General features: G+C 43.2%; 1 protein-coding gene across 1 annotated transcript in view; it reads left to right on the forward strand.

Moving 5' to 3' along the window:
• The first annotated feature begins 397 nt into the window (after nt 1-397).
• The window catches only part of LOC141579334 (trafficking protein particle complex subunit 9-like), an 83,676-nt gene continuing 58,020 nt past the window's right edge, over nt 398-26,053 (forward strand). The window contains exons 1-4 of the mRNA XM_074374500.1: nt 398-636; nt 7,305-7,428; nt 19,373-25,453; nt 25,615-25,761. The gene's annotated coding sequence lies outside the window, so the exon portion shown is untranslated. The remainder of the gene's footprint in view (nt 637-7,304; nt 7,429-19,372; nt 25,454-25,614; nt 25,762-26,053) is intronic.

A 26,053-nucleotide genomic window follows, 5' to 3' on the forward strand; every position in this document is an offset into this window, starting at 1 on the left:
GTTCAAACTCTTTCACAGTATCTCTCCATCTGAGGCGGCAGCGTGCTCTCTTACCAGCATCAGGAGCTCAGGACCACAGGATGGTGCGGGCTGAATACACTGCCGTCAAGACAGCTGTGCTAGTCACTGCAGGTGTGGTTGTTTTACATACGGCATTTCATGTTCTTTACTAGAATGTTTCAACAGGGAGTTAATTAACTGTGTCAATTCACATTTAATAAATATGATGCTTTGTTGAAAAGACAGTTATAGGCAGAATATAAGCTGTGAAGACTTTAAAAACGGTTTCATTACTGAAATTTCTGTAGGGAAGATACTCAGTTTATCTTATTTATTCCTCTCTTTTAAAGTAACAAAGAAACAAGACAGAAAAGGCAGAGGATGGTTTCTGTTCTTCCTCTCCACTTGCAGGTGCCCTCACCTCCAGTAGCATCCATCCAGACACCAGCACTGACACTGGCCGTGCTCAGAACTGCCTCAGACCTGAAGACACAACTGACAAATAGAAGGGGGCGACGCCCTGTTACAGCAGGTGCTCTCACTTTGTGGGTCCTTATGTAACTGCACGATGTTAATCAGGATCGCCCATTCTACATTGTGTAGCGCTGCTGCGGTGTCTCCTAGTTACTTGTTTCTGTAAGTATTCATGTATTATTCCCCAATGCGTGGTACTACACGCCTAAAAATGATTTTTTCAGATGAAAAATAATTTGCATTTAATATAATAAGTCTGAAAAAAGGGGCAAAAGAGTCTATCCTGGTCCCGCTACTCAGAGATAATAATTAACAATTTAACATTTATTTTCTGTTCTTTTCGTCAGTGTGTATCAGCTCTGTCATAAAAATCAGTGAGCACTCTGTCCCTGTTTACTGTGCGGAAATCTCCATTTTCCATTCGGCTTATTACATGTTTTTCTACAATATTCTATCTCCCCTGGCATGATTTTTAATGACCAGTGTAGCATTCTGTCTTAAGGAATGCATCGTCCATTTTACTTCGGACTTAAATAAACATTTAAATTCCAAGTATACTTAACTGAAATACTGAAAAGAGAACTGTGGTGGTACAGGAAGGCCCCTAACTCACTTCCCATTATTTCCTGAGAGTAAAAGCTGTGGAAAATTTGGTATATATATTTCATGACCTTTATGCCTATGAGATACATATATATACACATATGAGAAATCAATGTATAGGTGTGTGTATATATGCTTTATTTAAAAATGAGACCATACTATATGTTTTTCTGCAGCTCGCTTTATTCACTCAGGGGTATATCATAGACGTCCTCCCACTCCAGACTCACCCGGTCCTTTCAGATAGATTGGAGGGGTCTCCTGATGTGCGGGTGTCGTCTCTTGTCCACGGACACATTTGGTGGGAGAGTGCTGTGGACAAGGCCCTGGACCACTGAGAAACGCCGGCTCCCTCAGCGCCCGCAGCTCGCCTTGATTTACCGTAACATTGTCTTAATGGTGGACAGTTAAGTTTTCTCCACTTTCCACTGTCAGAAAGAATGTTTGACTTGCATCCTTCTTGTACAGACATTCCTGTGATCTTGTATGTATATTCCTTTAGTTAAGGCTTCTGGAAATTTAGTCCCTGGATGTGACACTTACATTCATCACAGACTCCTTTCAAGTGACTCTAGAAATTCCTTCTCCATTGGGGAATGAAAAAATGCACAATTACTTATGTAACCAATTCTCTATCGCTGGATATTATTTCACTTCAGTTTTTCTTCCCACCTTTGTAAACAGTGCTGTGTAAATGCCCTGATGGGTACATCTTTTTGGACTGATTTTTTTTTCCTAAAGGAAACGATTCCTAGAAGTGGAGTTGAGTCAGTGTGTATGTACGTTTTTCAGAGTTTACATATCCATTGATATGTCATCCTCTGAAAAAGTCGCTCATGATTTGTTCTCCAACAGATGGACACTAAATAGAATATCTTAAAAATATTCGCCAATATGATAAGCAAAAGTGCTTTTTCATCGTTTTAGTTTGCATTTGATGACCAGTGAAATTTTGAGCTTTTTTCACTCATTAGCCTTTTGAATTTTTTAAAATGAATGATTCATTTTGTCCTTTGCAAACATTTAAGTGAGGGAGCTTCTTGTTGCTTTGTGACAGCTCTTTGTATGTTATGAAAATTTACTTCGTGACTTCATCAACATGTATCACAGAGTTTTTTCTTGTCATTTCTTTCCTTTCATTTTGTTCAGAAAGTTTTTTTATTCTTGTTGTGGCTCAAACTACTCTTAAGATAGTAAATGTCTTCCTTGTGGGTTTTATCTTTGACATTCTTAGAAATACTTCCTTATAATGGAATAAATCTCTTCTGTAAGTTTTTTTAATCTCTAAGGTGGTGATTATAATAGTACTTGTTATAGTGAGGAGAAGTTGAGTTAATAAGAGCAAAGGGTTGTATTTGCTGTTATTAGTACTTTTTAATATTTACATCACTATGTGCAATTTATCTTGTGGTCATTATGACAGGAATAGAATTTATTCTTTCTAGGTGATTCTGATTGTCCCAGGACAATTATTGAATTCATACTTTTCTCTTTGATTTGAAATCCCATCTGTACAAAATAATTACATACACTAGAGTCTCTTTTTGAACTCATGGTTCCTTTCTGTCAATCTCCCTTCCTTACTCCAGCACCATATCTTACATATTGTAAAAATTTATTTAATCACTGGCAATCTGATTTTTTTTTTATTCTTTTCATCCATCCCAAATTTTCTTGTCTACTATTATGACTTTATTATTCCTGAAGGGTTCCAAAATATTTTGTTCAAGTTAAAAAAATCAGATTGGAATTTTCATGGGAGTTTTTAGTAAATTTTGAATTATTCTTAGGAGAACTTACATCTTTACAAAACTGCTTTCCTCCATGCAATATGTTTATGTCTCTACATTCATACCTCTTACTTTAACACTCAGTATAGTCCTGAAGTTTCTCCATTTAGAACATGGGCATTATTTTTGAATTTATTCCAGTTTATTGTTTATGTTTTTGTTAATTTTGTGAGAATTTTTTGCTATTATATATTTAAATGCTTAAAACTGACATTTAGAAAGGAAGATTCTGTTTGTCAATACTCAATTTGTAACTTGTCATTTAAAATTGTAAGTATTAAGCACTTGTTCCAGAATCCTTTCTTTTCTGTTTTTAAAAATTTGTTTCCAAGATTTTCAAAATGGTCATAGCTAAGTAGTAGTATAGGTGGGGAGACAGATGGAGAGAGGTAGTGTGGCTCATGTACAGACTGTGAGCAGTTTCATGGCTGCCTTTAGGCTGGAGAAGCTGCAGAAGAGCCCAGGTTAGACCGGGGGTGGCTTTGTATGCACTTGAAAGCCAGCTCTCCTGCCTGTATGGTGAAGCCTAGTGGGCGTGGCAGGTAGATGATCAAGGTCCGATGGAGGTCATTGGCTGCACAGAGCGCTGTGTCTGTGAGAACTGGCTAACATTACCATGGGAAATGCTTGGCGCCATTAACACTGCAGGGGAGATGGGGAGCCTGTGTGTTAAGGATTTTCCAGTCCTGGGAGTGGGAAGAGCAGACTCTGCATTCAGATCTGAGTTTGAATTCATCCTCTTTAGTTTACTGGTCCCCTGAATTTTGTCAAGTTATACATCCTCTTTGAACTCCTGTTTTCTTGTCTCTCAAAACAGGAGAATTACGGCCTGCTGCTAGAGTGTTTGATCAGTGTAAATGATTTGTGTCTATAAGATGCCACGTACAGCCACAATCTCAGTGAGAAATGGGTTGTCGCCTCTTCTTCTGCAACTCAGTGCTCGATAAGACATCGGGGGAAACCCAGTCCCTAATTTGTTGTGATGCAATGAGGAACAAAATTAACGTCTTGCCTTTCCCTAGCAGTATTCTTACTTCTTTGTTTCATTTACCTCTTTCCTCCTTTACTCTCCCCTTTCACCTCCTCCACCAAAAGAGACTGAGACTGAGAACACTAGATTCAAATTACTTTAAATGTTGGCTCATCCCCATGAAATTACAGTGACATTAAAAAAAATCTGTACACAACCCAGACGATTATATTTGATTTATACACACACACACACACACACACACACACACACACAATCAGGATGCCTCCCGTTTGCTGAAGGAGAAGGACCACTTTTTCTGAGTTTTCATTCACTGAGCTTGAGAGGAAAGTCTCTTAAGCAGAAATTCACCTGGCTTCGTGCATGGTTTTTTAAATTGGATTTCTGCTTTGTGTCCATAGAAATATTCTCCTATTAGAAGAGGGGAAGTGGAGACATAGATATTCTGCTGAGATATTGGTGTCATCGTATTTGAGTTGGAAAGGACTTATGACAGCATAGAGTTGTAAGTTTTTATGGGTGAGAATCCATGATAGTGTAACTTGGACAAGAACCCGGGTCTTCTGTCTTCGTGTCCACGTGGATGAAGAGGAAACTGGGTGGGGGATGGCAGGGATCCTTCTTGCATGAGTTCCAGGGTCTTGTTAGTTTTCATTGTTCATCTGCCTTTAGTTTATGTCCATGTGGCCTCTCATGGGAAGGTCACTATGTCCTGATAGATTGAGTTTCTAATCAGCAAAAAGGTCTGGACCCACTAATGGTTCCCAGAGATTTTCTGCTGACCTGCTGACACTTTATATACATGAGACCTAAGAAATTCCTGGATATAAAATCCTTAATGTTATCGTTTGCCCTCGAGTTCCATAGGAATGGAGTGCTGCCTCAGGCTGTCTAAGGCTAGATCTGAACAAAGATAGGGTGATAGGCTGTGCAGATGGACTCTCCCCAGTCTAATGGGATTTCCACCATAGGTTTTAGAATCAGGCAGATTAGTTCAAATCTTGCCTTTACCATTTATTAGCTTTGTGACCTTGAGGAAGAAACTTTACTTTTTTGGGGACAAGTTTTCTTTATCTGTAAATAAGTTCAGTATTTATTTTAGGGTTTTTGTTTTAGAATTGAATGAATCAATTCCCTCATTTATTCCTAAAATACAGATCACATGGTTCTATGCTGGTGCCTTAGTAGTTGATTACTAAGGGACTCAGCAGTGAGAATGTGGGTGAGGACCCCTGGATAATAGAGCTTATATTCCAGGATATGCTTGTAAAAGACTGGATTGCAGTGGATTTTTAGTAAATGTCCACTCCATTCCTAATCCCCATTGATTGTGTATATATCTTTATACTAATATATGAACAATTTTTTATTGCAATTTAAGTCTCTGTAGTATTTAAAGTATGTAGCTATAACAAAAATACGTGAAATAAAATGATCTGACTTTTATTTTCTTTTCAATAAGCAAAACAAAATAAAATAGAAAAGAAAAGAAAAAGTTTTGAAGGAGTAGAAATAATTTTACTTCCGTGGAATCAACTCCCTATGTTAGGTTTTTCGGTTGTGTTCTTAAACAGCATATAAAATTGACAGGTTTTGTGTTCAGTGTTGATAGCTGGGTGAGTATAGTTTCTTTTTGTGGTTGTCTTTGATGAATTATTTGCACTAGATCACAAGTAATGTGCATGTTACATATTGGAAAGGAGGAAACAGTGGAGACATACTACCTCCAATGCAGTCATTTTGTTACCGAGTCCAAACTCATTCTGCTCACCAAATGACAGGCCAATAAACCGGGAGATGAGGTGTTGGAGCAAGGAATAGTGACTTTATTTGCAAAGCTGGCAGATCCAGAAGATGGCAGACTGATGTCCTGGAGAATCATCTTCCACAAGTCAGAATTGAGTCTTCTTTTATACTAAAAAGGGGCGGGGTTTTGATTGGTTGTTGGAAACTTCTTGCTGTATGAATTGCTTGTCCTTTGAATCCGCTGTTCTTGCAGCTGTCCATGCGGATCAAATCATGTTGCCCCTGTGAAAACTCCAAAAAAAAAACAAAGGTTATTCTCTATTTTGCAACTTGCCATCTCTACATAAGTGCAGATGAATTAGCATCCTTCAAGATCACGGCCAGGAGAATAGGCTGTCCTGGATATTTCAGTCTAAAGGCAACTTTCTTTTACAAATGGTGCAGAGCTAGCAAGTCTGAGCCTAGAAAACAGGGCACAGGGTTAAAGCCAAAGGAACAGACCTAACATGGGGTCAAAATTGTTCTTTTCTCTTACAATTCCCTTTTCTGCTTCATAGATAATTTTAGTAAGAAACATGAGCAATTTTGTATTTTTGCTTCTTAATAACCGATAAGTGGGCCAACTATATTTTTGTGAGCAGAGATGCTGTGCGGGCATAGGGGTCACAGCACACTCTTGTTGGGGGTGGCCGACCCCGAAACATGTCTGATGCCACGTGAGTGTTGGTGAGGGTCCCCCTAGCCAGCGGCACTCTTCAGGAAGTAGCATATGTGCTTTGACTTCTTGAGACCTCATTTTCGGCTGTAGGAAATTTTTTCAGATACTGCGATTGAAAAATCACTCCAGCTGGGGATAATTAGGGAAAAAAGGAAAAGGAAAAGGGTTTGGAGTAGAGTAGAAGAGAAGGACATAAGATCACGGAGCCTGAGTGCTTGGCAGCGGGGCCTCGGGAGAGAGGGGAGCAGAGGTGGGGAGGGGCCTGGCCCCGGAACCAGCTCCTGCACCTGTCCCCGTGCCCAAGCCACGTAGCTTCCAATGGGCCTGGGCCACCTCTCTGGGCTGGATGTCACCCTGTGCAGAACCTTGAAAATCGAATGTAAGGGGTGGGCAGCACTCACATAGGGGGTCACTGTGGATTTCGGTCAAGTCCACAGTGCCTTTTCTGGTCATGTGCCTTCACTTGTCCTTTATCTCAGGATCTGAGGGGGAGGAGAAAGGAACTCAGGTAGAGATCCAGGAAGATATCCGACTGTGTTAATAGAGGACAGACACAGTTACAAGGGGACCGAGGACACTTGCAGCAAAGTAAAATGACTTCACAACTATTGCTTCAGAGCTGCAGGTGTGAGAGAGCCTAAGCCTGTTTCAGAGTGCAGGGGACAAGCGGAAAGGAATGGCAAAATTTCCACTGAAAATTGAAATTTTGTTAAATAGCCTGCTACTGTTGCTTGTATCACTTGAATGAATGCAGGCATATTTCTGTGGGCATTTATAGGTTCACTCAACCCCACCAGCCCCTCTTGCCCCCATCGGGGATGGGATTTCTCAAGCACAGTGCACCTCCTGCTTCGGTGGGCCACGCTTTGGGTCCTCGCCTGGGGCCGGGCTGCTGCAAGGCACTGAGTCCCTGAGGCACGGCCTGTGATACACGACAGGAACATCTCTGCTATCGACTGAGGGCCTCCTTTTCCCCCTGCAGTGTAAGAATTCCGGTGACTGAGTTAGAAGCATGCTTCCAAGCTGTCCGTGTCCTCGGCATCCAGAAGCGGAGCCTGGAAGCTTCCGAATTTCTCCAGAATGCAGTCTACATTCACCTTCGGCAGGTGAGTGTATGTCCTTACACAAGTGGAGGAATTACTGCAGTTTTCCTGGAACTTACTCACCACTAGTCCATCTGATTTTTCTGTGCTAGGATTCAGTATGGCCTGCTAAAAAATCTGGAGTCAGATTTTGAAACCCTGATGAAGAGGATTATTTATTTTATTTCACTATATGATAATCTTTTACTTTCAAAATTCAGAATTTTTGGTTCTTTCAGGCATTTTTGGGGGGGTTGGCAAAACAAATTTGCTCTTTCCGTCTTTGCGACCTGTTGCTTTGTGCCTCTCACCTGTCTTCTGTCACTTGTGAGGCAGTTCCATTTGTGACCCTGTCCGTGTTGTTCATGTTATACAACATAAAGTCTGTAAAAGTACAGTCCCTTTTACTCCGAAGACATTCCACAAATAACTCCTTAAATCTGGGTGTTGTTTTAAGAAGACAGAATCATTAGAACATGTAATTGCAGGTTGCTAGTGCAAAATCCCCAAATCAATAGTCTAGCTCAACATCTAAAATCTTTCTAATCTACCTTGGATTTGTATGGATAAGTGAAGCAATTTGCTAAGAATTGAACACCAGGGTTAGAATACAGGCTGGTGTAGCTCAGCAGGTCCTCCTGAGCCAGTGCTGTGCCAGAGGGCGGGGCCGAGGGAGAGGGCGGTGCTTAGGGAAAGAGGAGGGCCAAGGAGGTGGGGGGTCCTGCCCTCCCTGAGCTGACAGTTTCATGGCAAACACCTTCACCATGTGAAGAACTTGGAGTTTCATCTAAGAACACTAGGTTTGAAAAGAGTCATAAAAGAACGGGAGTGACAAAATCCAATTTGTGTCAAGTAGGGGAGAGCAGCTGGAAGGCCACTTGGGAGACTCGTGAGTCCAGGTGGGCAGTGTTGGTGGCTTCTACCTGAGCGGTGGGACAGTCAGTGGGACAGTCACCGGGAAAAAACGAACAGATTTTAGGCATGTTTAGATGGTAAAAAGGAAAGGATGAATGATGTCTGTGAAGGTAGGATGGAGTAAGGCCCAGATTTCTGGGTGGATTAATGAGGTAAATGATGGTCCTGCTGTGCTCTGAGCAGGGAAAGCTGCAGAGGGAGCTTTGGGGGAACGCTGATGAGTTCAGCTGTGGATAAAGTGAAAGGCTGTTATATGTGTGGTCTGGGAGCTCAGGTGAGAGCCAGTAGCGAGTAGGGGGAGGGGAGAGAGACGTTCAAATCATTTTGTCTTGTGAGCATACAAATAATTATGAGTAATGATACACTTACGCCTCTATATTCTGGATTTAACACCCATTAACATTTTGTTATATTCACTGCAGAGGTTCCTAATATTTTTTAATAGAAATAAAATAAATAGAAACAAAATAGTGGAGTTAATAAACATCTTAGAGTTGATGTGTGTCCTTCTATGTATTTTGATACCTCATCTGTTTATAACCATAATCTATAAAAAGTTAACTAGTTTAGCCTAAGTGTTAAACAGAGGGACGTGACACACAGTTTTGGGGCTTGAAGCTGATCTTCTCGGGCAAATTATGTAGCCTCTCTGTACCTTTGTTCCATCTTCTGTGACTGCCCCCGGGCCACTCATCACAGACGATTTCCTAGACTAGATGATGGGAGTGAGGCTGCTGAAGGGGCTAAGAAGTGGCAACTGCTAGGGACACTTAAGAGAGAGACAAAAAGAGATTGAAGTCAATAAACTCAGTACAAACAAATACTCTCAAAAGAGAAAGAATCCTGCAGTGTTTTGAGCCACTTAGCATAAGGGAAACAAAATCACGTGGACCCAAAACTCTTGAGCATGTGAGTATTGTGGGTGGGAATGTGTCATCAGAAAAGGGTTGAGAAAAGGTCTTTTGGTTTCCCTTGACGTTTCCATTAAGGATGGGGAGCAGAAGTGAAAACCCTCAGCTTCAGTGGAAGCTGCTGTTTTGTGTGAAACTGACCAAACTTTGGAGACCAGTCATCAGCGGTGCTGGCAAATGAAGAGATTTCGGGATTGGGTGGGGCACTTGCTGTGACTTCCAGGTGACCTACTTGCTGGGGGCTGTGAGGCGGGCAGTAGGTTTGCAGGGAGACCCGGGCATAATCCCTGGCTCTGAGGCTGCTGATCTGACTAGCAGACCTGGGCACAGGCAGACATAATGGGGCAGCTCGGGATGTGGCCTGGGACACCTGCCGTGCTGAGGGGGAGAAGAGCCCTTCCCTGAGGGGGTGTCCCAGCGGAGAGTGGAAACGTCCTCCTGCAGGGGAGGAAGAGCCTCTGAGCAGGGTGCTGGTTGCACAGGCAAGACCACCCTGAGCACTGAGGGTTTGGGGAGCCGGAAGTCACACAGTGGCCCGAGCAGCCTTGTTCCTGAGAAACTAGAGGGAGAAGAGGCTGAAAATTCAGGCTAGGGTCAGACACTGTGGTGGGTTATGAGTGACAATAAAGGACTGGTCAGGCAGGCATGAGAGAACCCTGTGGGTGTCCCAGCTGGAGCGTCACACCAGAGGGTGGAGCTGAGTTATAGACTTTGCCACTTATTAGCTGTGTGACTTTGAGCAAGATCACCCCACCTCTCTATATATACATTCATCTGTAAAATGACACAGTGACAAGCTCGTGTCATAAGAAGGCTTAGTTTAGCTCTGATCCTCTGTGTCCAGTCCTGTCAGTGCTGCCCTGCAAGTTTCTGCAGTGGCTGCTCTTACCCTGAGATGGGAGGGCATAGAGGGACTTTGTAGCGCCCGAGGGCAGGAAGGGGTTGCTTTAAAAACAGACATGTAGCCGCCTGCAGCTGCAGGCTTGCAGGCAGTTTGGTTGATGGTCCTGGAGAGGACTTTGGAGGCCTTAGCATCATCATAAGACTTGTTTTCCCTTGGGGGCCGGAATTGCCTATGCAGATTAATGTGGAAAATTTGGGCTTCTGGCAAAGCTGTTTTCAGAGATGGTAATATACATAACATATCGTAGAAAATATAATGCTTTTATTTAATCTGTGGGACTTTGCAGCTGTTGGGAACACCTCTGTTGGCCTGGTCTCCACGGAGGACACTAGGGGTCGGCAGAGCGTGCGGGAGGGCAGGTAGCCTGCAGTGCTGCTGCGGGGTGTTCTCCCGAGTAGAGCACTCTGCTGAGTTGACTCTTCTCTGAGTTTGGTTGCCAGATGAGCAGACAGCAAATTAATGAGTTCTGGTGGGATTGTATAATGACAGAAAGAAAGAGGGACCTGTAGTTTTTCTGGACTAGAACACGCTTTTGGTTCCTTATCCAGTGTGTTCCATTACAGAATTGATGAGTTGTGTCTATTCTGGGACTTGTCGACTGAAAAAAATGTGTAGCCTGAAAGTTTAGAGTTACACTTTTTTAGGCGGGAGGACTCGAGGCGGGATGACAGCCTTCAAATCTGTCTGAGGGACTGCTCCCAAGAAGTAGGGGAGGAACTAGGATTATATGGCAGCTTTACAACAAAGACCAGGGAGTTGGAACAATAAAAGATTGCTTGTTATCTAAAGAAATCCAGGCATCTCAAGTTAAAGAATTTAGTGCCTTTGTATGTATCATTTGACCTCACTGGATTCATTCTTTAGACAAGCACCTAGCTATCTAGGGCAATTATCCTGTCTTCTTATTCTCAGTCTGTTCAGAGGGCAGCATTGTGAGTGGCTGTAGAGGCTGGGCTTCAGGTCTGTCCGCACTGGGGGGTGGCGGCAGCCTTGATGACTTGGTTTCAGCATTCTTTGTTTACTGACATGGTTGTAGTATTTTAATTCACATTGTAGTATTTTCATTCACAGACTGATTGTGGATAATCTGGAAACTTGCAAAGGAAACGAGATGGAATTACTGCAGGTACCTTCTACTTTAATAAGCCGTGTGCAAACATAAACATGGAGGAAGCATACATTTGAATTTGGTGGTGTAGGGAAGGGTTTCTGCACATTACAGGAGAACGCAAGGCAGAATATCTCTTCTTTGTTGGCAGGGATGTGGGTCAACCTGTCATTTCTGTAGCGGTTTCTGAGAGCACTTTATGGTAATTAACAAACATTGACAAACGGTGGCACACTTTGCATTTAAGAGCTGACCTGTACAAACGTGTATTGGACAGGTGGATTTCATAGGCAAGTGGTGAGGTGGATTGGAGAGAGGTGTAGCCCAGGCCTGGGCTCAGATTCAGGTTTAAATCGCCATTTCCTCACCAAAGGACCTTGGACTAGAGTGTAACCTCCATTAAACTGTTGGTGAATCTGTGAAATATGCATTATAATATTCGTTTCTTCCTGGGTTTGTTGTAAGTTTTAAACAGTATTATAACACACATGAAACACTTAACAGGCACTTAGCAGTGTTCACTGTGTCCTACCGCCCCGCTTAGCGTGTGTTACAGCCGTAAAGGTAGCATGTGCCTGTTGAGGACGTACTGGCAGCCCCTTGAATAGGTTGTGAATTTGGTGATTTCCTTTAATCCTTGAAACTCTACGTGCCATGGGCAGTTATTTTCATGAACAGATGAGGAATCTTAGGGTAAAGAAGACGGTGTAATTTGCCCAAAGTCAGACCATAATTTTGGGTGCAGGGGCCTCTGTTCAGCATGGGCCCCTGGGCTTTCTGCCCTCTCCTTTCAGCACCAGAGCCAGACGTGGAGTCGCCTGTCTCCCAGCCCAGAATATCCGGCAGGCAGCAACACAAACCTGGACCTGTTCTGCTTAAGCAAAAACTCCGGAGGGGAGGCAGGTACTAAAGGGATAAATGTAAAAACAGACGACTGCAAACTGTTATCAGCTCAGAGAAGGAAAGGAACACGCCTCGCCGTGCAGAGCTGGGAGCTTTCCCTTCAGGGCTGCTCTGGGGGCGTTCATTTCAGCTAAACAAACTCCGCTCCTGCACCAAGGCATGAAGGCAGGGTGCATGTAACCAGGCTGACTGTGCCTCGTTGATCATATTCATTCCTAATCCAGTGTCAGCTGTCACGGGCACTTACCTAGTAAACAGATGTCGGCCATAATCATCACGCACTTTGCTTGGTAGTTTTATTGGCCCCACTTTTGAGATGAGGTAATTGAAGCTGGGGAGTTTGCTGCATGCCCGTGATTACCTTGGAAATACCCCTACTGGTCTTTCAACCTAGACTGGTGTGGCTGTTACATCCCAGCCTTGTGAATGGCATCGTGTAGCTTCTACCAAGTGGCCCAAATGACTGACATTGATTTTCTTAATCCGTAGGAAATGGTATGTGACAATAAGAGAAAAGGTGGTAAGAAATTCTTTGGAAAACTAGAACAAAATCCAATACTTCCCCAGCTGGGGTAGCGTACCCAGTGTCACTCATCCCACTCACAGCCTGGCACCTCCTCCCTCCCGACTCCGTGTTCAGAAGCCACTCTGAGCCTTCGAAGAACATTTTGCCTCGTGACACTTTTGACTAAGACCTATGACCTCTCTGTCCCTGGTTTACTCTCTCTTCAAGGCCATTTAAATTTTATGCAGGCTCCTCAACTCCGATGTAAGAAAAGACTCTTTAAACTTCTTGATGAAGCTCCTTAATGAAGATCTTGTGAAGGAAACCTAGTCAAAACCTGGGAGGTATGCACACAGTGAGTGCATGCAACCTCAGCACTTTGTGAAGTTCAGAATCAGAGGGGTGGGAGACTCAGGAAAGGCTTTTTAAGGTAGAAAGGGGAAAGTGAAAGGATGCAGGCTGTGTGAGACTGAAACATCTCGGTCCCAGCCAGCAAGGCACCTGCGTTCAGGATGGTGTACGGGGAGTACAGAGTTCTCACAAAGAAAGAAGTGGTGGGATGGGAGGGAGGACAGATAGATTCTTTTCTAGGGAAGGAAAAAGTGGGCTGAAAATTTACTGGTTGAATAAGAGGACTGTGACATGATGTGCTTGCATTTTGGAGATAAGGGTTTTGTGGGGACAGGCCTAGGAGAACGCTCTCTGGCTGGGGAGTCAGCACAACAGAGAACCACAGAGAACCGGGCTGACCTCAAGGCCCCTGCTGGGGGAGGGGCTGCCCGCCATTTTGGTCCTGGGGGCTACTTCTGTCCCTTAGCTGGGGCCTCAGAACTCCCTTCACATCCCAGTCCTGTTGATACAAGAAAACATATGTGGGGCATGGGAAGGGCTGTGTCCCAGGCTTTGGTTGAGCCCCTGGAATGTGCCCCACCAGACGTGGGTCCTTGGCTTCATGCAGGAAAGGTTTCAAGAGCAAGCCACTGTTGAGTAAAGGTAGATTTATTCACAGAGACACATTGAAAGGCAGGAGAAATGCCACGAGGTGTGGGGGTTGGGTGCTCAGATTAAAAGTAGGTACACACTCCACAGACAAAGTGTGGGCCTTCTCCGAAGAGGGAGAGAGAGTGATGACCGCGAGGTGGCGCTGTGTTGCTGGTTTTCATGGGCTTGGTTGTTTTATATGCTAATAATTAGAAGGAGCAGCCTAAGGGCAAGGGGCTGGGATTCCCTGGGATTTGGCCATTTCCCACCGTTTGATCTTTTGTGGCTAGCCTTGGGATGGCCATGGTGCCTTGGGGCGTGTTATTCACCATGTTACTATTACAACGGGTGTATAATGAAGCTCAAGATCTGCTAGAAGTAAAATCTCTTCATCCTGAGCCTCAAGGCCTACTGGGGGTTGAATCCTTCACCATTTTGATGTTAATTGCTGTGGCCTTCATTGAATGGCTGTGCTCTGGCCCCTTCCATCCTGTCTCACTGTGTTGACACAGAGAGAGCAAAGGCCCGGCCCCGCCTGTGCTCCTGCATTTAACAGGGAGAGGGGTGGGGTGGGCTGATGATGACTCTGAGTGGTGAGAAGGATGTTTCAGATTTTCCCACGTGGGACATGGGGAAGTGCCAGCAGCCACCGCAGATTTATCTCACGGGCATTATCACTTGTGTCACTCATCTTTTTCTATTTTTCTTTCTTTTTTTTTCAATTATTTAATCTAAATTTAACATCAGGTTTTCTTAGGAAAGAAATTTCTCTTTTTCTTTTCATTGGGGCTCTTTTGGGGGGGTAGGTAATTAGGTGTATTTATCTGTTAGAGGAGGCCCTGGCGGTTGAACCCGGGACCCCGTGCACGCTAAGAACACGCTCTACCACTGAGCTCTACCACCCGCCCCATCATCTTTTACTTTTTGCTTTAGCTGCCAAGAATCTTACGGCTGAATTTCTAGTCGGCCTTTAACACTTACCCTGACTTCATGGCATTCGTTTTTATGAGTTTACTTCCCCCTGGTTTCATTTAAGTATTGAATCTCCATTTTCTCTACACTCTAACTTTTGTCTTTTTGTTGTTATGGTTGTTAAGCTGTGTTAAAAATTGTTTAATTCCTCTTTTAGCAGGAGGCTGAAAGTAAATAAATATGTAAACAAACTTATCACACTTAAATGTTTTATACATTCTAAGCTGTTTATTAGTTACTTAAAAACCGAATTGAATACTGAAGTGATAACATTTTAAAATTATTTTTTAACATTTTATAAAAGTATAGCTGATTTACAATATGATATGTTTCAGGTGTACAATAATTGCACAATTTTTATTGTTATGCTCCATTTATAGTTATTGTAAAACATTGGCTATATTCCCTGTGTCGTAAGATACATCCCTGTAGCGTGTTTATATTACATGGAGCAGTTTGTATAAGAAACTTGGGTAATACAAAGTCTGGGGCGTGGCTCTGTCTAACCCATGTTCCCGGTCACCCTTCCTGTCAGAGCCCAGGCCCTCACTCCTGTCTGCAGGGGAGCAACTGGAGGCAGCCCTCATCAGCGCTGGCACCACCCTCTGAGAGGCAGTGACAGCAGTGACTGTGTGTGGACGTGTAAATTGTTGTTCCAGGAGCTTTACATGCATTTCTGCATTTAATAATTAAAGCCCTCCTGTGAGGAATCATTTTAGGTTTTTAATGAATAATACATTTTATTTTGATTTTGAGAGTTCAAACTTCCAGAAAATTTACTGGAATAGTACAATAAAGGCTTAGATACAGTTCACCTAAAAGGGCACTGTTTGCCCTTTTGTGTCTGGCTTATTTTAGTATAAACTTTCAAGGTCCATCCATGTTGTATCCTCAGTCAGTACTTTATTCTTTTGGTTTTATAATATCCTTTTTCTTTTTTTTTTTTTTCGTTTTTTCTCTATTTAAAAATATTTTCATTGAATTCTAGTCAGTTTATAATGTTGCGTCAGTTTATAATTTTGCATCAGTTTCTTGTGTACAGCACAACACTTCATTTATATAGGAACATACATGTATTCATTTTCATATTCTTTTTCAACATAAGTTACTATAAGTTATTAAATATATTCTCCTGTGCTATACAGTATAAACTTGCTGTTTACTCTATACATATTCAGTATCTGCAAATCTTGAACTCCCAATTTATTTCTTCCCACACCCTCTCCCCTCTGGTAACCATAGTTTGGTTTCTATGTCTGTGTGTCTGTTTCTGTTCTGTAGATAAGTTTATCTTTTTGTTTGTTTGTTTTTTTAGATTCCACAAGTGAGCGATCTCATATGGTATTTTTCTTTCTCTTTCTGGCTTACTTCACTTAGAATGACATTCTCCACGTCCATTCATGTTTCTACAAATGGCATTATTTTATTATTTTTTTATGGCAGAATAGTAGTCTATTGTACAAATATACTACAACCTCTTTATCCAGTCATCTGTCAGTGGGCATTTAGGTTGTTTCCATGTCTTGCTATTGTAAATAGTGCTGCTCTGAATATTGGGGTGTAGGTATCTTTTTCAATTACGGTTCCTTCTGGATATATGCCCAGGAGTGGGATTGCTGGGTCATATGGGAGGTCAATGTTTTGTCTTTTGAGGAACCTCTGTATTGTTTTCCACAATGGCTCCACCAAACTGCAACCACAGTGTAGGAGGGTTCCCTATTCTCCACAGCCTCTCCAGCATTTATTGTTTGTGAACTTCTGAATGATGCCTATTCTGACTGGTGAGATGTGATATTTGATTGCAGTTTTGATTTGCATTTCTCTGATAATGATATTGAGCATTTTTTCATGTGCCTATTGGCCATTTGTATGTCTTCATTGGAGAAAAGCTTCTTTAGGCCTTCTGCCCATTTTTGAATTGAATTGTTTGTTTTTCTTTCTTATCAAGTGTAAAAGGTGTTATATATTCTGGGAATTAAGCCCTTGTCAGTCTCATTTATTGCAACTATTTTCTCCCATTCCATAGGTTGTCTTTTAGTTTTGCTTACTGTTTCCTTTGCTGTGCAAAACCTTGTAAGTTTAATTACATCCCACTTGTATATTTTTGCTTGTATTTCTATTGCTTGAGTAGACTGCTCTAGGAGAACATTGCTGAGATGTATGTCAGATATTTTGCCTATGTTTTCTTCTAAGAGGTTTATAGTGTCTTGTCTACATGTTTAAGTCTTTAAGCCATTTTGAATTTATTTTTGTGTATGCTGTGAGGGAGTAGTCTAACTTCATTCATTTACATGCAGCTGTCCAGTTATCCGTACATCATTTGCTGAAGAGGCTGTCTTTACTCCATTGTATGTTCTCACCTCATTTGTCAAAGATTCAATGACCAAAAGTTTGTGGGCCTATTCTTGGTAATTTTGTTTATCCGTTCATTGATGGATGGATATTGTTTGTAACCTTTGGCTACTCTGAATGATACTGCCATGAATATTGATGTGCAAGTTTTTGTGAGAATATGTTTTCATTCTGTTGGCTGTACAGTTGGCCCGCCATATCTGTAATTTCCATTTCATGGATCCAGATGGCTGATTGTAAAAGGACTCGAACATCCTTGGATTATGGTATCCAGGGTGGGGGGTTCCTGAAACCAACCCCCCGAGGATACTGAGGGATGACTCTACATGTAGGAGTGGAATTGCTGAGCCATATAACTCTAACCTTTTGAGGAAACACCAGACTTCTCCAAAGAAGCTGCACCATTGTCCCTTTCCATTGGCCGCAAATGAGGTATCTCTGCCTCCTCAACGACACTTGTTATTGTCCATGTTTTGATTAAAACCGTCCTAGTGGGTGTAAAATGAGAACTCATTTTGATTTTGATTTGGCTAGTGATGCTGAGCTTCTTTTCATGTGCTTATCGGGCATTTGTGTATTTATTTAAATCCTTGGCAAATTTAAACATTGGGTCGATTTTCTTTGTATTGTTCAGTTGTAAGCATTTTTTATATATCCTGAATACTAGTCTCAGATACATGCTTTGCAAAATTTTTCTCCTATTCTGCAGATTGTCCTTTCACTTTAGTTTTTTTAAGCATTAAAACAATTTCTTTACAGGGGAGGTAATTAGATGTATTGATTTATTTTATTTTTCTTGCTAAGCATGCACTCTGTCACTTGATATACCCACTTCCCCTGTCATTTCACTTTCTTGATGATGTAATTTGTAACAAAAAGGTTTTAACTTTGATGAAGTCCAGTTTATCTGCTTTTTTCTTCTATCACTTGTGCTCTTCGTATTGTATCTAGGAAACCAAAGCCTATCCTAGGACCACAAAGATTTATACTGTGTCTTCTTTTAGAAAGTTTATAGGTTTAGTTTTTACGTTTCTGTCTGTGATCAATTTTGAATTAATTTTTATTTATTTAAAATATGGGGGTCCAGATTCCAGATTCATTCTTTTGCCTGCAGATACTCAGCACTCCCTGCACCATTTGTTGAATAGACTATTCTTTCAATGGAGTGTTGTTGACACCCTTGTGGAAAACTGACTGTAAATGTAAGTTTTTCCCCCTGGGTTTTTATTATGTCTCATAGATTTATTTATCCAAACTTATGCCAGTACCATTCTGACTTAGTACTATAGCTTTTTAGTACCCTTTAAAGTGAGTCCTCCAACTTTGCTCTGCTTTTTCAAGATTGTTTTGGCTGACCTGGGCCCCTTGCACTTCCATATGAATTTTGGGATCACTTTTTCAATTTTTGCAAAGAAGTCAGCTGGAATATTGATAAGGATTCCACTGAATTTGTAACTCACTTTGGGGAGTCTTAACATTTTTAACAATATTGTCTACCATTCCATGAACATGGGATGTGTTCCATATATGTAGGTCTTTTAAGTATTATTTCGGTGATACATCAAAATATTCAATGTACAAATCTTGTAAATTTTTGTTAAATGTATCTCTCATTTTATTTTTAATGCTGTTGTAAATGGAAAGGCTGAGCTTCTTGAGGGTAGGACTATATACTAATTTGTTTATTTCTAGGATTTCTACACAGCAAATACTCTAGGTTTATATTTGCTACATAAATCTATCCACAACTCTTCCCACCCCCGTGTTATAAGAAACCAAGACCCAGGTTAAGCTACCTGAACACCTATGTGGAAGTGAGAAATGAGACCCTTGGGTGGGGCTTTGTGAAGATGATACTGAGAGCTTATTTAGGATGGCTTCATCTTAAATTCCTTTAAACAACACTTTTGGTGTAGTCAGATACATTAAGATCATGCCCTTTTGATGTGCAGAGGAGCTAAGACTATCATTTTCAAATAATTTCTAGTGAGAGTGTTGTACTTGAAATCAAATTTGCATCAATCTTTGAAGATATATGTTTCAGGAATTTTGACTAAAGAACACCTGTCTTTATTCATTAATGACAACTAAATTCTCAAGCAACATGTAAGAGTTTGAGCAAACTGCCCCAGCCCCGTAGTGCTGGTTGGCTGCAGCTGTAACTGGAGTCAGTGCTTACCTCTCCCAGCACGCTTGGGCTGATCTGCTCAAAGGTGTTCGTCCAAATGTTTGTCTGAAGTCTGTTGGACAAAGCCATAAAACATTGAGTTAAGGTTGCTGGAATGCAATATATTCCTATTAATATTAAGTAAGCACATATTGAGTGCTTACTGTATGTTGGGAATTGTCCCTCAGCCTCACATGTATATTATTTCACTTAAAACTTCATATATTTCCTTGTTATTCTCACTTTACAGATAAGGAGACTGAGAATTAGGTCTTCTGTATTTTGGATGGAGCTCATTATCAATGACAGGAAGTTGTAAGGAAAAAGATATTGATTCATCCTGAGAAAATATTTTTCTGACCGTCAGCAGTGAAGAGGGTGAACACTGAAGAAGGTGATCATTGTTTGAGTGAGACGAGCCCCGGATTGTACGGAGTCAGCATCCCTGTCCTGGACACGGCACGTGTAGATCTGTGTGGTGGGTGAGGCGGCGAGGCCGCGCAGGGAACGCGGATGCCGGGCCATTGGGCTGTGCTCAGGCCTGGTGGGGCTTTCTCCTAAGGGCAGTGGACCGTCATTGACAGATCTTAAGTAGGGGAGTGGGGTGCTCTCGTAGATCACTTTTGTCTTGTAGAATGCTTAGAAACATTTAGAAGGCTCTGCAGGAGGTGATGTGATGAGTCAGATTAGGGTGGCTGCCAGGTGTAGGAGTGTAGAATTTTCAAGTGGTTTTCAGTCCCAGTTTTGTGGCTGAGTAGCTGTGTCACTTTGGATGATGCACTCAAGGAAGTAAACAATTTATCTAATCAATTGAAGAAGTGATGTACCGACCTCCCAGGACTGCTGTGGCGATCCAGTGAGATAACGTGTGCACAGTGTGCAGCGTGGTCCCCAGCACACAGTCAGTGCTGAGTGAGTGCCAGTGAGTACCTGGTAGGTCAGGTGTGGGTGGTGGGACTCGGTGACTGAGGAAATCTGGGCCCTGAAGGTGGGGTCCAGTCACATCTGTGAGTGATGGGCCTGAGCTGGGAGAGGCAGGGAGACCTTGCCCCCCGACCAGGGGCCCTGGGTAGGACGGCTATGGGAGGAGCACCGTGAAGTCAGCTCTTTGCAGGTGGAGCTCGAGTTGCCTTTGAGACATCTAAGTGCATTGTCATGAGCTCAAAGAGGAGGTCTGGGCCCGGGCTGTGAATTTTCCTATAATCTTAATCCCTGAGGACGCCGAGGTATTGATCATTGAACGTGAAGACATACTTTACAGGACAAGTGAATAGAATTATCATCTCTGTCATCAAAGCTCACATGTCTTTATTCATCACAAGTTTGCTATTGGGTACTTACAGAGCTCACTTCCCCGCCATCCCCTGGGCTCAGGCTCCACAGTAAAGAGCTGGTGAGCCTCCCTCTTTTCCAGAAGAAGGCACATTTAGCTCGTAGAATTCTGTACCTCGCCAGACTTAGAATTTTAGTTTGTTGTTTTAATTCTATTTTCTGTTAGCCATCTCCTGACAGGAGAGACGTTTTACCTCATGGGCATATTTCAATTAGCTGTTACTGAGAATTGCTGATCTGATCCATAGTGTAAGTATTATATTAACCTTGTAGAGTATTTATCATTTTTCTGTCTTTGCCCTTTAATTTTGTATGCCCCTTGAAGTCTCTATCCTATTTGGGGCCTTATTTTTTTTAATTAAAAAATGTCTATTTGCAGTTAAGAAAACAAAAGAAAAGAAAAATTACACATGATAGCTAAACTTAGAAAATATCTAGTGTGTTTTCTGTCTCGGCAACGGAGGGTTCTAGAAACTCGTGAAAACCTTCATTACACAAGTTTCTTAAAATGCTGATTAAGAAATAAAACCTTCTTTCTTCATCTTTCATGCTGCACAGCTAATTGTGAAGAAAGTGAGGGGAAATCCTCAGAAGCCAAGACAAACCAGAAAGCAGGGATTCTGGGTGATACACGAGCCTTAGAAGCCCTGGGGTGCCTGTTGGCTCCTGTACTGAGTTTCAGTTGCCTTGACAGGAGGGTAGGAGGTGAACCCGAGTCCTCTCACACTGGGAGTTGGATGACTGATCATATGTAAGGCCAAGCCCATCCCGAGAAGCATGGTTTACAAAAGGGTTAACTATGAAAAAAAATTCCTCAAGGTAAGACAGTAAGGAAAGTCAATTTTTTTGGAAGAGGGGATAAATAACAAATCCAAAGTAAGGATATAGTTTAAAGCTCTTCTGGCATGAGAGTAACCACAAACTCCTGGCAGAGAATCACAGCTACTCCTGGAATGAGAAGCTGTGGTTTGAATGAATCAGTGAGCAGCCATTCCGAAAAAGGCCTCCAGAGTCTTGAGGATCAAGATACTTGACTGCAAACACCTGTCTTCCAAGGTCTCAATCAAATAACCAGAAAGGTTTTAAAGGAAAGAAGCCATAATCATAGTTTTATTTCTTAACATTACTGTATGCTAGGAATTCAGAGGTGACTATGGAGTCACCTCTTTTATGGACCTCACTTTCTGTTTGGGGAGACAAACTGACATAGTTGGGGAGCTTGGTGGAGGGAGTTGTTAGTCTGTTGCAATTAGCTAGGAAAGGAGATTAAGAAATCAGTGAAGAGTGGGTGAACTTTTTAGCTGAGGAGAGTCTTGTTCAGTTGGCTTTTAATTGCAGGCTCGATGAGTTTTCACTGGAGGGAATAGATTTTACGGAGGATGGACTTAGCTCAGGCCTCTTTAGAATGGACAAGTGAACCTGGAGAAAGACAGTCAAATCTGTGCAGACATTAAAGTTCACTTGAACGTGCTCCATCCCTGAGCCAAAGATAGGACAAATATGCAGCACTTCTTAAGGACAGAGGAGTGGTTTTTAAGGTTCTCCAAGAATGAAGCCCAGGGAACCGAGATGGCCAGTTGTCAAACTGTGACTTTGCTCTTTGGACGGTGTACCCACCAAGGGTATTGGCCTTTTATACATTTCCATTTCTCTTTAATACATGTCAGGTGATGAGGACGTGGGCACAAGTGTTTGACATCTTGTCGAGGCGACTTTGGGTACCTGCCTAGAAACGCGGGCACGGCTACAGCTGCGTCACACATGTTGCCGCCCATCCCGCTCCCCGTCTCCGTGATCACGGCAGAGTGGTTCCTTGTTGACCTGTCCATCTCCTCTGTGACATCATAACCCATGAAAAGACCGGAGAGTATTAACTTGGCTTTGTTAAAGTCAAAGGAACAGATCTAATATGGAGTCAGATTTGTTCTTTCCTATTTCAGTATTGCCATGGAGAAGACAGTTTGGGCAGCTTTTTGTAGGGTCCTCGAGGATTTCTCTCTCAGCCTCTGGGGGCCTCTATTGAAAACCCTTCATAGCTGTCTGGCCTGCTGGAAAACCACTCCGACTCTTTTGCCCTGAAGATGTGTTCAGTTTATAACTCATCTCTACTCCTTGGAAAACAACTCAATAAAAACTCAGTTGGTTTTCCACCAGCCATGGGCAGGGGTGAGGGATACCTTGTTATTATTTCATAAAATAATAATAATAATAAAAATAGTAATAATAAAAATAATAATAGTAATAGTAATAATAATAATAATAATAATAATAATAATAATTAATAATAATAATAATAATAAAAGAATTTTTAAAACAGCACTGGGCACATAGGTGAGAGTCAATAAATGCTTCCTGGCTTAAATCAAAAGTGATGACTCAGTTATTCCATGGCTGCTGTATTTGCTGAGCTAGTTACTCCTTTGCTCCATTACACATTTTTTTAACTGAAAAAGAAATACATGCAAATGGTTAAAAAAAATTCAAACAGAGCACAAAAATACACAAGTGAAAGAAGTTTTCCCTCATCCTCTGTTCTTCCAGCCCTCCCTGGAGATGCCACTGTTTACTATCCTTTGGGTGCTTTTCCAGATATGCTATGCACATTCCCACCTATGTATGTAAATTCCTTTAAAGTTTTAGTTATTTTTAACTTAAAGTGATTTAAATCCTCAAGTGGCTTCTGCCTGGGTAATAGAACAGAACAAATCTGACTCCATATTAGATCTTTTCCTTTGACTTTAACCCTATGCTTTGTCTCCTAGGCTTCATCTTGCTTGTAAAACAATGTTGCTTAGAGCCTGAAATATACAGGAGAACCTATTCTGAAGGCTCTGATCTTTAAGTATATTTAACACATTTTCATTCATAAAAAGATAAGAAATTGCAGAATAGAAAATAACGTTTGTTTTGTTAGAGGTTTACAGAGATTTGACCCAGGCAGATAGCTGCAAGAACAAAGGATTCTAACAAGAAGGAATTCCTACACCAAGAAGATTGCAACAACCAAGCACGTAGGAAAAGAGCCTGAATTCTGACTTGGGGAGATGGTTTTCCAGGACATTAGTTTGCCATCTAGGTCTACAGAAACTTGCTATTCCATGCCCCAACACCTGGTCTCCCAACTTATTGGCCTGTCCTGCACTGAAGACAATGAATTTGGATTTGGTAGCACTCCTATATACCTAGCAAGCTGGGCACTGGAACTGAGTGTTATGGAAACAACAGGCCAGCCAAGGAACAATCACCACTCGGAGTGTTGGCGTACTCAGATTTATTATGCCGGCGGGCTCAAAGGGGCTTCTGCTCCGAAGTTCTGAGCACCCACATCCAAGACATACACATGAAGTTTTAAAGGGTTAATTACAAGTAAAGGTGTATTAGCCAATAAGGCTCAAGCAACAAAAAGCAAGGAATCAGCACACTGGTGCTTGTCAACTTGTAATAGACACATGTTGAGCTTCGATTTACGGCTTAGCTTGTTAGCCCAGTAAACTGACACTAAACTTCAGATTTACGAGTTAGCCCAGCAGAATTTAGATCAGTAAACCGACACTTATCACACTTAGATTTGTGACTTAGCTTGTTAGCCCAGCTGGGCTTTTCCTTCACATGAGGACAGCTCTCCCACACCCAGGGAACTACTGTGAGCCCTTGATGGTTCCACTAGGGTGGAGTGTGGTTTACCCAGGACGGATGGGGACTATGCACCAACACTCAGGCAGTCTGCTCTGTCTGGGGCTCTGATCTTGAACCACCCCGCTCCCTGCCAGCCCAACACCTGGGACAGTGGAGCTAAGGCAAAGATCGTGCCTGCCTGTTTCCCAGCGTGTAAAAGGGGAATATGTACTCTTCCCAAGGTAGTTCTGAGCGACAACACCTGCGGGTGCTTGGTTCCCAGACCAACAGAAAACCCTGCTCCGCGTGGGGGCAACAGGTGTGATACCCGTAGGGGTTCTGCAGCAGCATCGGATGGAGGGCTGGATCAGGGAGGTAAAACTTGAGCTGCGGGCCTTGAAGTGTTACAGAAGGGTACAGAGGCAGGACTGCCGCCTTCTTCAGGGTGCCACCAGAGGTAAAGCTTTTTCTCTCCATCCCCGCTAGGACCTTACCCTTTCCAGATCCCTCCCTTCTCTCTGCTCTTCCTGTCCATCTGTCTCCCTCCACTTTTTCCCTCCTCTCCTCCCCCTCCCTCACTGCCCCACCTTCTCTCGCAGAACCCAGAGCGGATTGCTGGCCCTCCTGCGCATGGGCGGTCGGTGTCAGCTGGACCGCGGGTTGGAAGCTCCAGCTCGGAGCCGGGGATTAGCCCCAAAGGCTTCTCAGCTCTGTCGCCCGGCAGGCCTTTAGCTCCTGCCTGGGGCCGGTGCCTCTGGCTGTGGAAGTGCAATGTGGGGTCTCCCGGGAAAGGGGTCAGGTGGCTGCGGGAGGGCGGTCCGCGTGTCACAGACCACGAGGGCGCGAGTCAGCCTGTGTTCAGCTGAATTGCTCGGGCCAGACCCCTCTGCCCGCGCCACCTGCCCCAGTGCCCCAGTGCCACAGCTTCCCGGGGCCAGGTGTGCACCTGCCGCCTCTCACCCAGCCGGCCTCCACTCAGTCCGCTGCTGGCGTCCCCTTCCCCTCTCTCGCCCGCGAGTCCTCTCCTCCCGGGCTTCCTCTCCTCGGCCACCGGCCCGTCCCCACAACTGGGCGGGCTGCGTCCCGGGCGGGCTGCGTCCCAGGCGGGCGGGGTCTGCGGACCCGGACGGGGCAGCTGGGGCTGGGGCTGGGGATGGCCACCGAGCGGGGCTGCAGCCCGCGTTTCCACCCATTTCCCTGCCCCGCGACTCCGGGGCTGCCCTGGTCTTCCTTTCCCGCTCCCTGAGGAACAGCTCAGTGGCGTCTGCGCTGCTCCCTGGGCTGAGAGCCTCCGGCTGTAAAGCCCAGCTACTGGTGGAGTTGGGAAAAGGGATCCTCAGTGCCAAGCGAGCTTCTGTCTCCTCCCTCAGTGTTTCTGCCCCAGGTAAGTACCTTGAACACTTTCAGGTGTTATGATGGCGATGCTTGTTGGTGTCATGTGTTTTTATAGTGAGAGGGATTACAGTGTTGATAGCAGGGCTTGGTTTAGTTAAAAATGAGCTGAAGGCATAAGGCTGTGTCATCCTCCTTCCTTCCCTCTCCCAGGGTGAAACGTGTGACCATCGATTTTAAAAAGACAGTTACATTCCCTAACTAGCCCAGCCCAGCTTGGTGTGTTAACAGGAACAGCACCACCAGAGGCGTTGGAGACCCAGGGACATTGCAGTCCTAAAGAGCTCCTGGCACAGTTTGGTTTGTTTTGGTTTTTTGTTTTTCTTAAATTGTGGGGCAGACTAAGTAGTATAGAGGGAAAAATAATTGTCAAGAAATATTTTTTCATATAACAGCTTTATTGTGATATTGTTCACACACCATGAAGTCCACCCATTTAAATGGTACAATTCAGCAGCTTTTAGCATATTTACACTTGTGCAACAATTATTATTCCAGAACATTTTCATCACATCAGAAAGACCAGTGGAAATGAATGACCAATCCACCCCTCCCCAGTGGTGGTTCTAAAGAAGTTTCTTGCCTATTCTTG

This window comes from Camelus bactrianus, chromosome 12 (assembly GCF_048773025.1).
Source record: "Camelus bactrianus isolate YW-2024 breed Bactrian camel chromosome 12, ASM4877302v1, whole genome shotgun sequence".
NCBI classification, from domain to species: domain Eukaryota; kingdom Metazoa; phylum Chordata; class Mammalia; order Artiodactyla; family Camelidae; genus Camelus; species Camelus bactrianus.